Below are 9,371 nucleotides of genomic sequence, written 5' to 3'. Positions count from 1 at the left end.
GTAAACAGTTACACTAAACTGCTGAACGGCAAATTGTAAAATAAATATTATACAAGTGAATATTCAATAAATTCCAGGTTAATTAAAGCATGCACAATATATCTGTATCTTAATTAACTGGAACATGCTAGACTAAACATTGAGAATAATCACAGGCCACAGAATATTATAGGTTAGGCTCAAACACATTCTAGAGTGATACATTGGCAAGTGTAAATTTTGAATATTATTTAAATTTTTATATTAAAAACCACAAGGCATGGGTAAGCTGCCATCAAAGAGTTACCATTTTACCTTCTTTGGCATGATTAATAATTTGAGAAAACAATTTTCTAAATGCAATCTATGCAGTGACCTTATCTTAACTAGCAGTAAACTAGAGATTTGGTTCAAAAGTAAACAGAAATTACTAGTCTATTTAATGCAGTATTAAATACATAGTGTCCAAAACAATCTCAGTTATGGAGAGTTTAATTATTTATGTTGGACAGCATTTCCCATTTGAATATTTTGGTGTAAAATGCGCACTACCCGTGCCAACTTTAAACAATGCCTAGTTTAGAAAATAGACTGTAGTCTGTTTGGTCAAATGTCTATATTTCTCTGTAACACACACACACACACAGGGTTATTCCTTATTTTAGATTTAGAGTTAATGTAGCTGAATTAGAAGTATAGCTAATTGGAGACTATTTCCAGTATAGCTATTTTGTCCTTAAATTTGAAATTCACTCTCAAATCTCGCTTTACTGAATGAACTTCAAAGGCTAAATTATTATAACAGATAAACCGTTATCTGGCAAGTTAATACAATATCCAATGATATTATATGATATGAAACTACTATTCAGTTACCAGGGTTACATTTATAATTTGCCTTGAAGCCAGTTTTAAATGTGAGCCAGAACTGTCTGGAATTGTTTCAGCAAACACTGTTTTGGCATACCTGTAAAAATATAGGGAAGAACATCCATATATCAATAAGAATTTTAGAATCCTCTTTACCTGTTACATTTTGAGATTTTGAGAATTCAAGGGGAATTTAAAATTTTAGGTCAAAATTAAGAAATTAAAACAATGCTGACTTAGGGAAATATTCCAGATCATCTATATTGGACCAAAACATGAAATCCTAACAATTCAGGACTTCTTGGCTAAAGTGCTAAGTAAAATTAGGAAGATACTGGAAGATATATTATATTTGTAACACTTAAAATACAATTATTTTGTCCCATCAGATTTCAAGAAATCATTATGTTGTGAGTAGTTCAGGTATTCCAGTAGCAAATGGCTTTATTTATTGATGGAACTACCTGGCAAACTAATAAAAGCACCTGCCTTAGAAAGCTATACCAGAGTCCATTACTTAGGACTTTTACATCATATGTATACACATGACGTAGAAGATCTTGTACATTCAAATAGTGAGCTGGGCAGCTAGCTGGCTCTTTTGTAAATTGTTCCACCTATGAATTGGATCAAGGGGTACAATGGCAAGGTGCTCCCCACAAAATATTCTATGCAATGAGCATAGGTGTTAAGGTAGCTATAATGTTAGAAACAAAAGAAAACATTTAAAAAAAATCATAAGCAATAATACATTTCCTTATACAATACTTATTATTAGCTATACTTAAAGTGACACTGTTACATTTGAGTTTTATGTAGAATTGTCATGGATAACTTGTAAAGGCAATACCAGAACGTTTATGTGGTAAAATTAGACAAAGTTATAAGTGCAGAATTATGGCAAAATATGGCAAAAGATAAATCCTCCAACATTTATATATTTTTTCATTAAGTTTACTGATGGGTAGTTTACTTTTGGCGTCCAGTGATTCATTTGATTGACTAGTTATTATAAATAACCAGACTCCATACAGATGAGATTGATTTCTCTGATATATGGTTACCGTCTATGCTCATCAGTATATACACTTGGTTTTCTGAGTAAGCTAATAAATAAGATTTAGGAGCTGGTGCAATAACAGGTCCATTTTAGGAAACAGAAAATTAACTGGCAGATTCTAGATGTTTCTAAAATTATATCCAATAAAAATTAGTGCCTTCATTTTTAATATTATTTGTGATATAATAAGTGCCTAGGTAGAGTCACTGAGTACTTTGGCCAATGTGGAATGTGATATGTTATAATCATTAATATGGCCGTAACTATTGGCTTAGCCATGAAACCCAAGGCATCTGGCAGCTCATTAACTCTACACCTTGAGTTCTAATCAGCGGACTACAGCCTACTTATGAGTCATCAAACCACTCAATATTTAAAAATAAAAAATAATTTGCTACATTAGTGTCTAGATATTACATTTAAAAGTTTGGGTACGTGATGATTTCACATTTGGCCTGCTTACATTTTCCAACATATTTAAAGTACATGTGGACGCCAAGTAGCATTGACATCATATATGATTATCTCATATTAATACCATTTGTGCTTTATAATAGATCCCTGTTTAGTACCACCTATCCTTCTACCAACAACTAGTATTTTCTACTTAAAGTGCAATTAGTAAAATTATGATATACTTGATAATTGAGACATTGAGAAGAAGCATTATGCAACATTGGTTTTGTGAGCTACTGTAAATGGGTGGTAGTTGTTTTTTTTCTGGTATAATGAACACCTCTCTCAGCACCTTTAATATTATTAATTCTGGGCAACCAAACGACATCTACCAAGAAGCAGCTGGAAGATAAGGATTTAGTTTTTTGGACAGTTGTGGCAAGGTACAAGAGGAATGGCCTGGAGTTGGTAAAAATATATTTTACTTCTATCTTGTGTGATGTCCAGAGATAAGACCACCTACTGATAATTTAAAGGTGCGCTTTGATATACCATTAGTGAAAAAAAAATGCTTTTCATTTATGAAAACTAGACAGACCATCTTTTAAGCACAATTGTACTGCGTTATGAAACTTTGCATTTTCTGTTAAGGAGACATTATGGCATGCTCTGATTCTGTGTAGAGCAGGGGACGCCAGCAAAGACGCTCAGCAGCTGTTGTGGCAATTCAACGTCCATGGTACTTTTCTGACCTGTGAATAGCTGAGCATCACCGACATTTTCAAATTTCTTAACAGATGGAAAGCTACCCGTTGGTTACCATGATGTAGAGGTAACAGTTGACTTCAGTTTAAAAGCAGTAGTAGAGGAAAAACAGGAAACAGAGGATTATAGTAACAACAGCTATGCACCTAGAAAACAGACAAGAAACAATAGTTTTGTCATTGGTGGAACAAACTGTCCAACACAAATATATTCCACAATATTATAACAGTTAAAGTTCAGGATACTGCAATTTTGCAGGGGTAGCGTAGCTCTACTAGATCTATCACATATCTCCTCTAATTTCAAATGGTCAAAGAGGAACACCTTACTTTTAGGGGAGTGAGTGGAGGTGTAATCAAAGGCAGGGCTGTTCTATGATTTTTTTTTTATTTTTTCATTTTTTATAATTCTTTATTTTTCTTGTGCATTAGATTTTACAACATAGATACCTGTATCGCCACGACGGCGTTTACAGGCCTTTCCTTGGCATACATAGTCATGACATAACTTAACCGTACAATTTTTTAAGGATATAAAAACACATGTATGTACGTAGTGGGGAATCGCAATGCAGCCTAGAACAAAATCTAACCCCATTCAACCCCCCAGTAACGACAGACCACTTAGTATGGATGAAACAGGCCACAGCATTTATTATCACAAACTAAATTACTGCATAACACATCCATAACTTTATTTATTAAATCTCTTCTTTTCTGTAACCAAAACAAGACATAAATAAGCATAAATTAACATATATACATATATAACTCCACACATAGTGTTATACAGTAACCCAACCGTCCTTGCCAATAAACATTGAGTGGTTCCTAATCACAACTCCCTCTCACCTCCCCCCTCGTCATAAAAATCATATCTTTCCAATGCCTGCCATCAGCCGACCTTATCCACGCTCGATGGGCACGAGACCTCAGGCAACCTAAAGTTTAACCTTTGGAGCAGGGGAGGTTTGAGACCTTAAAAACTTGTTCATCTCATTCCATATACTTAAACGTAACCCAGAGGCGGCTCTCTAATTAGGCGGTTTAGGCGGCCGCCTAAGGCCTCGCGCTGGCTGGGGCCTCGCGGCCGCCTAAACCGCCTGTGGGCAGAGTGTGTCAGGTCCTCGGGCAGTGACCGAGGACCTGACACCAGGAGGGGGCCCGGCGGCTTGCCCGGTATGCCGCCGGGTGCGAGGCCCCTCCTGGCTGCCCGGCCACCATCGCAGACACTGGTCTGCAGCTCCGCAGTGTGCAGAGCTGCAGACCATGTGACTCGCGAGAATCGGCCAATCAGAGCGTTGCCGCGGGTTACCACGGCAACGCTCTGAAATCTCGCGAGACTACGCGGTCTGCAGCTCTGAGGAGCTGCAGACCGGGAGCAGTGGCCACCGGACCACCAGGGAGCCCACTGGACCACCAGGGAAATCAAGGTAGGCTCACCATAACCCCCACAACACTCAGCCTCAACCCCCCAGTCACCATCACCACACTCAGCCTTACCCCCAGCCTCACCATCCCCCCTCCACCTCCCACCACTCTCAGCCTCACCACCCCTAGCCCCCACCACCCTCACCACCACCCCCAGCCCCCCTCAGCCTCACCCCCCCACCCCTCAGCCTCACCCCACCCCCCTCAGCCTCACTACCCCTAGCCCCCACCACCCTCAGCCTCACCCCCCCACCACCATCACCATCACCCCCCACCACCCTCACCCTCACCATCACCCCCCACCACCCTCAGCCTCACCACCACCCTCACCCTCACCCTCACCACCACCCTCACCATCACCCCCCACCACCCTCAGCCTCACCACCCCTAGCCCCCACCACCCTCACCACCACCCCCACCACCCTCAGCATCACCCCCACCACCCTCAGCATCACCCCCACCACCCTCAGCATCACCCCCACCACCCTCAGCATCACCCCCCTCAGTCTCACCCCCAGCCTCACCCCCAGCCCCCCTCAGCCTCACCCCCACCACCCTCAGCCTCACTACCCCTAGCCCCCACCACCCTCAGCCCCACCCCCCTGAGCCTCACCACCCCTAGCCCCCATCACCCTCACCACCACCCCCACCACCCTCAGCATCACCCCCCTCAGTCTCACCCCCAGCCCCCCTCAGTCTCACCCCCAGCCCCCCTCAGCCTCACCCCCAGCCCCCCTCAGCCTCACCCCCAGCCCCCCTCAGCCTCACCCCCAGCTCCCCTCAGCCTCACCCCCCACCACCCTCAGCCTCACCCCCCACCACCCTCAGCCTCACCCCCCACCAGCCTCACCTCCCACCACCCTCAGCCTCACTACCCCTAGCCCCCACCACCCTCAGCCTCACCCCCCAGCCCCCCTCAGCCTCACCCTCCTCAGCCTCACCCCCCACCCTCCTCAGCCTCACCCCCCACCCTCCTCAGCCTCACCCCCCACCCTACTCAGCCTCACCCCCCTCAGTCTCACCCCCAGGCCCCCCTCAGTCTTACCCCCCAGCCCCCCTCAGCCTCAACCCCCTCACCCCCTCACCATCACCCCCACCACCCTCAGCCTCACTACCCCTAGCCCCCACCATCCTTAGCCTCACCCCCCACCACCCTCAGCATCACCCCCACCACCCTCAGCATCACCCCCCCACCACCCTCAGCCTCACCCCCCTCTCACTCTCACATTACCCCCCTCTCACTCTCACATTACCATCACCCCCCCCTCCCTCTCACCATCAACCCCCCTCTCACCATCACCGCCCCTCTCCCTCTCACCATCACCCCCACACCATCACCCCCCTCTCACCATCACCCGCCTCTCCCCCCCCCCCCATACACACAACACACTTCAAGCAGCTACCCCATACACATAGGGTCTAAGACAAAAACGCAAACAACTTCAGAGACATACATTCACACACACACACATGGATACTCTCTGTCAGACACACTCTCAGGCACATACACAGGTAGACAGTGCATCAATGTGTATATGTGACACTTTTTTTTGTTAGTGGGGCCTCATGTTTGCGTTTCGCCTAAGGCCTCATAAAGTCTAGAGCCGCCTCTGACGTAACCTCAAACTCAATTGGCAAGGACATACCCCCGGCTAGCTGTGACTAAATATACTAATAGGGCGGGCGGGAGGGAAGCTGTTTGCTGGCCCGAATCCCAAGTGGCACTGAGGTAAGACCTCCCCCACACTAACTTACACAGAACATAATCCCACCCACAGACTCTTTCCCAACCAATCCCATGCATCTATCCCCACACTCCTACATGTGCCCTTGTCCGCTTAGCTGCGCTATCTCCTCAGGGCCTGGCTAGTAACACATTTAGTAATATAACAAATATGTGCGCAATGTGGAAAAGAGTAAATAAGAAGCTCTATACACCTCAAAGTGGTACCCCTATATCACTTTAAAATCAACAATATACGTACATAAGCAAGATGGAGCTTCTTAAAATGGCAGTATAACAGATATTCTGTAAAATAGAATGTATACCATAGTGCAATACAATAATGCAAATAAAATAAGGGATATACACACAATAAATATCACTCACAAGCCTGGAGTCATAATCTCATATGACTCGGATGGTGTGCGCCCTTGGACCATTACAGGATGTCCAAATCCTTCTTTCATGCAGGATTCTGTTTGTTGTCACCCTCAACCAGCTCACAGACAAGAAATGCCAGGTCAGCGGTATATTTCCAAAACGGATGGTGCTTTATTTCCAAATTAGAAAAGTAGGATAAAAAGTAATACATTAAAATATAACCATTCAAATGTTAATAGGGCTATATAGTCCTTGAAAGAATCGCCAAAACGCGTTTCGCCTGGTACAACAGGCTTCCTCAGTTGGCTATGATATAGCGGAAATATATATAGTTGGCTATGATATAGCGGAAATATACCGCTGACCTGGCATTTCTTGTCTGTGAGCTGGTTGAGGGTGACAACAAACAGAATCCTGCATGAAAGAAGGATTTGGACATCCTGTAATGGTCCAAGGGCGCACACCATCCGAGTCATATGAGATTATGACTCCAGGCTTGTGAGTGATATTTATTGTGTGTATATCCCTTATTTTATTTGCATTATTGTATTGCACTATGGTATACATTCTATTTTACAGAATATCTGTTATACTGCCATTTTAAGAAGCTCCATCTAGCTTATGTACGTATATAGTAGCACATTTAGGGTTATAAACATTCTGCGTGCTAGTTAGCATAGCCTGTCTATTGAGGTGGGTCATGGTGCTTCATTCATACTACAAGCTATGATTCCAACCTGTACAGTAGCAATTAGAGCCCTTTTTAACTTTGTCGAACTGGCTGAGAGTATTATCTTGGTTACTCGTAAGTATGGCATTAAACCGACGGCATATTGTCGTCAACTGAGCAAGTAATATATACAAACATGGAATAACATGGAGTAACAGAAGATTAGGTCTACTGTTTAGTTATGAACAAGCTACACGTAATGCAAGATTCTCACACATTATATATTAGCATAAGTATTCGTTCGTTTCAAGAGTATTAACCAGCATATTCAACCGCTGACACTGCCAGAGTAGGCATATTTAAAACCAAGGAGAACAATAAATGTTTAACTGTTATAGATTAACTACTTTAGTATCGCGAGAAAGTTGTAGCATGTGTTATGAGTGGATAGGTCTATGGCCTCATCAGTGTCGCTCTATAATAATAGAAAACTGTAAGAGAACGTTGTCCCCACGTTCGTTAGCAATTAGCCTAGTGTGTCCTAGGTATGTGGGCCATTGGAGCTAAGTAATACCTGGAGGCATCTGTATGCTTCTACGCTCCAGTGACCATAAGCGGATAAGAATATTAAGCCGGGGGCGGAGCCTAACTGCCTAGCGGACCAGACGTGCCCAAATAGGGCTCCCACGTCTGGGGACATAATCCGGGGTGATACAGTCCCAAAAAGCGACATTTGCCTACCGCAACCAATACCACGCGACCCGGGAGAGGCTGCTGCACCGGACGGTGCCTTTCCCGACCTCATCGCTGCTGGAACGAGGTTTGCGGCCTACACAAGGAAGAGACCTGGGGAGACGGCCGCTCTCCGGACTCACTAACAACGGCTGGACACCTCGTGAAACACTCCCTCCCCCCCCGGACCGACGGGGGTTATCTCGGTCCACGCCAGCACACCTCACCTACCGCACAGCTGGCAGACGGCTAAGCCTGTGGTCGTCTGCCATCCAGAGAGCCCTCGCAACATGGCGGACACACTCACTATCAGAAACACGCGACAGCCCAGGCCAGACGGGAGCGCTGTGCTGGATGGCATGCTACAACGCATCAACGAACTCTTCACCCGATTCTGGGAGAAGCTGGAGGAGCGTATGATGACAGCTAATGGGGAGTAGAGGAGCACACGGCTGCAAGCGGGTGAGAGGGAGAGGGGGACCCCACAGGGCATTAACTCCCGCCGAACCCCCAACCCACGAATACATAATACACCAACGAAGGAGACCAAGCGAGTATACCTCTCAACCCCCCCCCAAAGGGGACAGGGGACAGGTATTAGCATGAAACGCACGACCACCCAGAACCCCCTGTACAATAAAGCAGCAATTGGCAATGGCCGTCCCAAAAGCCTTCCCGGGCCGAAGACCACTCGGAGGAACCCTCCCAGGCACCGACCACATCGCCGGAGAGTAGGCCACCGCAGGCGGCGGCAAAACATCCACGCTCTACACGGCGCCCAACTGAGGATCAACCCGGCCTCACAGAGATACCGAGTTGGTGGATTGATGGTGCAGGCCTTTACAAAGATCTGGGGCTGGCAGGCGGCCGCCACATACCCGCATCCTACTGCCCCTGGGGGCGCTCTCCTAACCGTGGGGGCCAACATACCCAGTAGAGGTATCGGCTGATCTTTATCTCTCTGCCCAACAGACCGGACAAGAAACCTTCGGCGATGGGCACTAAACTCCCCACCTTGAAGGGGCACACCTGATAACCAATGAACTCCAATTAAACGACAAATCTCACCTGTTACCTGATGGCTGTTACTCCTAGGCATTCCATGTCCAATACTTTACACACCGGAGACATACCCAGCCTACAAGGACTTCCTAACCGGGACATGAAACCTAACATTAAGACCCGCACACATTTACCACACGCGGTTGCTGAACACAAAGAGGCTCACGCAGCCATTTACAAGTCCCTCACGTTCTGGACTTTCCCACCGCTGGGCAAAACATCTCGACTGCCTAAGATGTGATTTTTCTGCACATCTAGACCGGGACTCAAAAATCTCTTTACTTGTTTTGATTGTGCCTGACT

General features: G+C 45.6%; 1 long non-coding RNA gene across 1 annotated transcript in view; it reads right to left on the bottom strand.

Annotated features, from left to right (window-relative positions):
• Positions 1 to 762: 762 nt before the first annotated feature.
• LOC134575134 (uncharacterized) overlaps positions 763 to 9,371 on the bottom strand; it is a 36,520-nt gene continuing 27,911 nt past the window's right edge. The window contains exon 3 of the long non-coding RNA XR_010085586.1: positions 763 to 3,216. This is a non-coding gene — a long non-coding RNA (uncharacterized LOC134575134). The remainder of the gene's footprint in view (positions 3,217 to 9,371) is intronic.

Source organism: Pelobates fuscus, chromosome 10 (assembly GCF_036172605.1).
Source record: "Pelobates fuscus isolate aPelFus1 chromosome 10, aPelFus1.pri, whole genome shotgun sequence".
NCBI classification, from domain to species: domain Eukaryota; kingdom Metazoa; phylum Chordata; class Amphibia; order Anura; family Pelobatidae; genus Pelobates; species Pelobates fuscus.
The sequence above is the reverse complement of the archived record's forward strand: the minus strand, read 5'-3'. Positions and strand labels throughout refer to the sequence as shown.